The sequence below is a fragment of the Artemia sp. Qi Xiang Cuo genome, chromosome 18 (genome assembly GCF_049724085.1).
Source record: "Artemia sp. Qi Xiang Cuo chromosome 18, ASM4972408v1, whole genome shotgun sequence".
NCBI lineage: Eukaryota > Metazoa > Arthropoda > Branchiopoda > Anostraca > Artemiidae > Artemia > Artemia sp. Qi Xiang Cuo.
Genome location: NC_142811.1, coordinates 51,185,226 through 51,191,225, shown reverse-complemented (window position 1 = coordinate 51,191,225; position 6,000 = coordinate 51,185,226). Strand labels below are relative to the sequence as shown.

Genomic DNA, 6,000 nt, shown 5'->3' with positions numbered 1-6,000 from the left:
TTAGCAATGAGGACGACTTGGCGGAGGTCCTTGTTGAAATATTTGGTTATATTTTCATCTTAATGGTTTCGCCACTGGCTGACAAAATTCTCGTTTTTTCACCCTTTTTGATTTTATTTTTCATTTTGTTACTTTCTCTCCTCTCTGAGGTTCATTTGTCATGGATAGCCAGTGTGGTCTAAGAATGTATTTATTCCCACCTACATAATCAAAGTCATAGATGGCGTTATTGTTAATTGCAGTTATAGATGGTGAATGTTTTCTTTTCCATCAATACTGATGTATGCAGAATCAGCGGTGCCCTATCCTTTTTAAAAAAAAGAATAGGAGTTCTCCCGCGAATAAACTTGCATCAGTTCATTTACTTTTACGGTTTCAATTCCGTTTTGTCAATGTGTGCTTCGTTTTAATTCCATTATTTTCAAACAGATAGGCAAAGCAATAGACTGAAGCAAAACATTTCTTTTAGTTCTTATAAAAACTGATTAGCACAATCGAAGATTAAGTTTAAGCTGTTTAATTGATATTAAACAAAGCATAAATAATATGGCATAATTTGTAAGACAGCAAATAAATGACATAAATTGGCACAGACATTGACACAAAATAAATAAGAGTAAAGTTTATGCTACGAGAGTTTATACTCGTAGAAACATAATTGTGCCTAATGGATCTGAAATCGCCCATATTATATAATCGCCATATAATCGCCCATAAAAAGTAGAAAATTCCTCTTGGCTGAGATCCTTTGGCTGAATTGACAACCTAATCTTTGATGAAGTAGGACAGTAGTCTTGAATGCAATCGCCCATATTCTGTTATTTTGTATTTTGGAACTGCTCTGAATTTTTATATGTATGGATTTTTATATTTGCTGAAAGTCAAAAAACCATTTCTTAAATAAAACAGATTCAAACCGCAGCATGGATTTTTCTATGTCTAATCAAATGAGAACTGCGTGAAAACTTTTTCTTACATATAGCACATTCATACGGTTTCTCACCAGTATGGATTCTTCAATGTCTGTTCAAAGCAAAACTTCGTGAAAACTTTTTCTTGCATATAGCACATTCATACAGTTTCTCTCCAGAATGGATTCTTGCATGTCTATTCATATCAGAAGTTCTTGAAAACTGTTTCTTACATGTAGTACATTCATGCAGTTTCTCTCCAGAATGGGTTCTTGAATGCAAAGTTAAATTTGAAATACTTGAAAACCGTTTCTTACATGTAGTACATTCATACAGTTTCTCACCAGTATGGATTATTGTATGTGAAATCAGATAAGAACTTCTCGAAAACTTTTTCTTGCATACGGCACATTCATACAGCTTTTCTCCAGTATGAATTTTTTTATGTCTACTCATAGTAGAAGTTCTTGGAAACTTTTTCTCAAATGTAGTAGATTCATGCAGTTTCTCTCCAGAATGGATTCTTGAATGCAAAGTTAAATTTGAAATACTTGAAAACTGTTTCCTACATGTAGTACATTCATGAAGTTTCTCTCCAGAATGGGTTCTTAAATGCAGAGTTAAATTTGAACTAATTGAAAACTTTTTCTTACATATAGCACATTCATACGGTTTCTCTCCGGAATGGCTTCTTGTATGTATACTCAAATGAGAATTGTCCAAAAACTTTTTCTTACATATAGCACATTCATATGGCTTTTCTCCAGTATGGATTTTTCTATGTGTACTCAAAGTATAACTTCTTGAAAACTGTTTCTTACATGTAGTACATTCATACGGTCTCTCACCAGTATGGACTCTACTGTGTATGTTCAAACTAGAACTTTGTGAAAACTTTTTCTCACAGATAGTACATTCATACGGTTTCTCACCAGTATGGGTTCTTGAATGCGAAGTTAAATTTGAACTACTTGAAAACTGTTTCTTACATGTTATACATTCATACGGCCTCTCACCAGTATGGACTCTACTATGGATGTTCAAATGAGAACTTCTTGAAAACGGTCTCACATGCTGTACATTCATAGGGTTTCTCACTAGTATGGACTCTTCTATGTTCGTTCAAATGAGAACTTTGTGAAAACTTTTTCTCGCATATAGTACATTCGTACAGTTTTTCACTAGTATGGATTCTTGCATGTGTACTCAACTTAGTTTCAGATTTTACTATTATATTAGACGACTCAATGCAGCGAAACGGTGGAGAAGCATATATTCCTAAAATAGAAAGCATATTAAAGCAGTATAAAGCATATTAAGATTTTAGAAATTCTGTTAGCTATAAATTCTTTTTTAGCTTACAAGGTTTCATAATTTCAACTCCAGAACAACACAATGTTTTTAGGAATAGATACAAACCTCAATCAGACTAGACAATTAAAGGCAGTGCCATTATGTTGTCAAAGTAGTAAGCCAGGTGCCTCCCATGTACTACTTTTCTCAGCCACTTCTTACAAAAAGGGCGTTAGTAAAAGCTTAGGATTGGGTTCAGTAAATTGGAAATTAAAAGTTATAGCACTCGTGCAAAGGGTTGAAAGTAGTTGGAGTTCTCCTCTCATTCATCTTTTTCCAATCTCTGTATACCATATACAGAGGTATACAATCCTCCCCATATCATATCGAAATTCTCTAATAGTCATTTTGTCGAACGTTATCAAATGGCCAAAAAATAAGATTCTGACCATATTTGTTTTTATTTGTCACAACAACATAAATAACGTAACAAGAGAATTACATCACAAGGTTAATCAATTTTACTAAATAACATTTATCCAAAAAACGGTAGGACAACTAGACCCCGGCGCCGCGCCGATGAGGGAAGACCGGCGGCGGCGGGGCCAAAACAGCGCGCCGCGCCGCCAGTAAGATATCGGCGGCTCGTCACAGACGCGATCAATGTTGACCGCAAACATTAATGTTTTCATCAGTCTTTCTCAAATCACAGCTTAAATTTAGAACACATTCGAGCCTAGTCATGAGTTCAAAAATTCACAAGTAGCTGGCTGGAAACTGGTCTTCTTCGTTATTCATCAAGAGAAGTAGATATCTGGTAGAAACGAAATGGCTGTGGCGTTTCAGAACCCTTGCATAATACGAGTAGTTGAAGTATCTATTAGTAATGTATTCTTTAAATAAATAATTATCAAAATTAGTATTTTTTTTCATCGAGCGTTACTACAAACACAACTTCAAATACCGTATCACCAAATTCGTTAGTTATCTGGGTAAAAACTTTGAATATAAATTTGAACTTGAGGCTTAATTTTTTCATAATGCCCTTTGCCTATATCTGTTTTGTCACCTTTAAAACAGTCGAAATGGGCGACTTTGATATTGATTGTTTTTTTTTTGTTTTTTTTTCTCTCTCTTTTGGATTCCTAAAAAGCCTTCTTGTATTAAAAACTTGTTTTTAATAACAATTTGAAAAAAAAAATGCATTTTAAAGTTTTTTTTGGCTTCTTTATAGAATATATGTTATGTAGGCTAAGGCTGAACTGCTGCTTTTTTATTGCTTTTGGCAGCTCTTTTGTATTTTATTCATTTTTTCTTTTGGGGATTCATTCCAAATTATAAACTGATACCTAATATCAGCCAAATTGTAAACTGCATCTAAAAGGAGTAAATATATCAAATTGAAAAATACATGATGAACACTTCACATGAGAACATTTCAATTACAATGAAACAAAAAACACTTAACGATTTATTCAGTTTGAAGAACAATGAAGTGCCAGCTATTTTCATAGGTAAAAAATGAAAAGCTCATCGGTTTTAAATGTAATTAAATAACATCTTATGCAGACTGAAGTAGCTCCAGAAAGATGTTGAGATTTTCATCCTAATTCGTCACTTTTAATTCAAGCAAAATGGTAGGAAACTTAGCATCAGTTATTGAGTTTAGGCCTTAATTTCCAAATGCTCACAAAAATTACCAAATTTAAGAAAGTCGCAACAATAAGTCACCTGTGGTAAAAATACTCAGACACTCCTCTTTAATTCCCGCCCATGCAGGCTAAAAGATTCTGTTATGGTCATTTCCATGAAAATCTCCAAAGAGTTTCGTTTTAAAATAGCTTTCAAGCGTAGTTAGGGGTATTTAGCCTTTTTTGCTTTTCTTCAAAGCTTCTGGTGAAAAAAGTGTTATAATACTCCAAATGTTACATTTGGTATATTTGTGCATATTTTTGGTAACCATTTGTGGGGTGATTGAATTTTTTAAACCACTGTAGATACGTAAGGACGTTGCAACATCTAGTACCCTGAGGTCATAAGACTATCAAAGACTCCTCCTTGAACCTCCCAAATTGAAAGCTTTTATTATGACCTGGCCTTTTAATGTAACTTGGGCACTGGACCAAGGGCACCATTGTCACTCGAGCACAACGTTAGGTGGGGATGTCGATATCGCTTTCGTCACACCAATTCGTTTTAATGTGAATCTGCCTGTTACTTATTAATTAATGTTTTCAAAGTAAACCCGTTTAATCAATAAGAAAAAAAAACGGGTTGGACGCATATGTCCCTTTCCCTTTGGACGATAAAACCATGCAAGTGCTGTATCAAGTATATATCACGAAAATCTTGTTAATTGTTGCCAACTTTCAACTTTTTGGCATCCCTACTTTCAATTAAAAAAAAAATCAAGGTACTATCACTTAAATATAATAAATCCCTAAACCCCCCCCCCCATTGGATACCGTCTCTGCTTTAAAAAAAAATTAACTTATTGGCACCCCTGCTTTAAAAAAAAAAATCGAGGTATTATCATTTAAATATGATAGCTCACTACCCCCCCCCCTCTGGATACCACCTTGATAGGATGCCGTCTCTGCTTTAAATTTAAAAAAAAATTAACTTTTTGGGATCCCTGCTTTCAATAGAAAAATTTCGAGATTTTGTCATTTAAATGTAATACCTCCCTACCCCCCCCCCCTCTCTGGATACCACCTTGATACGATACCGTCTCGGCCTTCATTAAAAAAATAATTTACTTAATAATTAACTAGGTCACTATATGGTTCAAACAAACACGCAAAATAACGTTAAACAGCTTAGTGTTCCTTGAAAAAAAATTGAGGGTATGTAAGGGGTACAAAGACAACAACAAAAATGTCGAAATTATTCAGATATACCTCAAATTATTGGAAAACTGAGTCATAGATTCGCCGTGGCATTCAATAAGATCCAAAGAATCTAATTAAAAGGGAGCACACACAAAAGCCAAATTAGGCCAGTAGCCTATGAGAAATCGCGAAATACCCAAGGCAATGAACAAGTCCTAATGGGGGGCCCTGGGTCTATCAAAATATTTCAATGGTTTCCCAGGGAATTTGATATCATTTTCTTCTGGCTCCACTTTAAATGAAACAAATAATTATCTTTTTGGCATCCCTGTTCTCAATAAAAAAAATGAGGTATTGTCATTTTAAATGATAGCCCCCAATCCCCCCCCTATAGGCAATAATTTGCAATTTATTTATTAATCATATTTTTGGGGTAACTATTGGTTCAATATTAAGTTCCCCAACCATGTACATAGCTTAGTCTATAGCTAAATTTTGTCTCAATAGAAGGTTTTGGGGGGGGGGGGGGTTAAAAATGTTGCAGAAAGAAGATTGTATTTTCTATCAGGCGTTCAACAATTGAGTATTAAACATTAAGAAAATCTTATCTAAAAACAGCAAAAAAAAAATAAAAAAATGATAATCTGCAAACTTACAATTCAGCTGTAGAAACAATCAGTCGGCTATCAATTTCAAAATCCAACTGAAGGCTGAAGCTGTATAGTAGTGAATGTGTTCTATAATTCTATTCAACTTGAAAATAAAATTCTTGACTACGAATGATGTAAGAAATAGCAATTGAGAAACTGCATTCAAAATTATTTAAACTCATTTCATAAAAACGATACTTTTTTGTCAACATCTGAAGAACTGTGTATATTGCAATATTTATAATTGCATATTCCATCTGTCTGGTTCTTAAGCAAAGTTAACAAAAGAGACGAAAATTGATGAACAAGAGAGTA

The 6,000-nt window shown here is 33.9% G+C and overlaps 1 pseudogene across 1 annotated transcript in view; it reads right to left on the bottom strand.

Annotated features, from left to right (window-relative positions):
- Positions 1-501: 501 nt before the first annotated feature.
- The window catches only part of LOC148941618 (uncharacterized), a 28,758-nt pseudogene continuing 23,259 nt past the window's right edge, over positions 502-6,000 (bottom strand). The window contains exons 4-5 of the transcript XR_016143262.1: positions 2,084-2,189; positions 502-1,965 (exon numbers count right to left, since the gene is read on the bottom strand). The product of XR_016143262.1 is annotated as an uncharacterized LOC148941618 (transcript). The remainder of the gene's footprint in view (positions 1,966-2,083; positions 2,190-6,000) is intronic.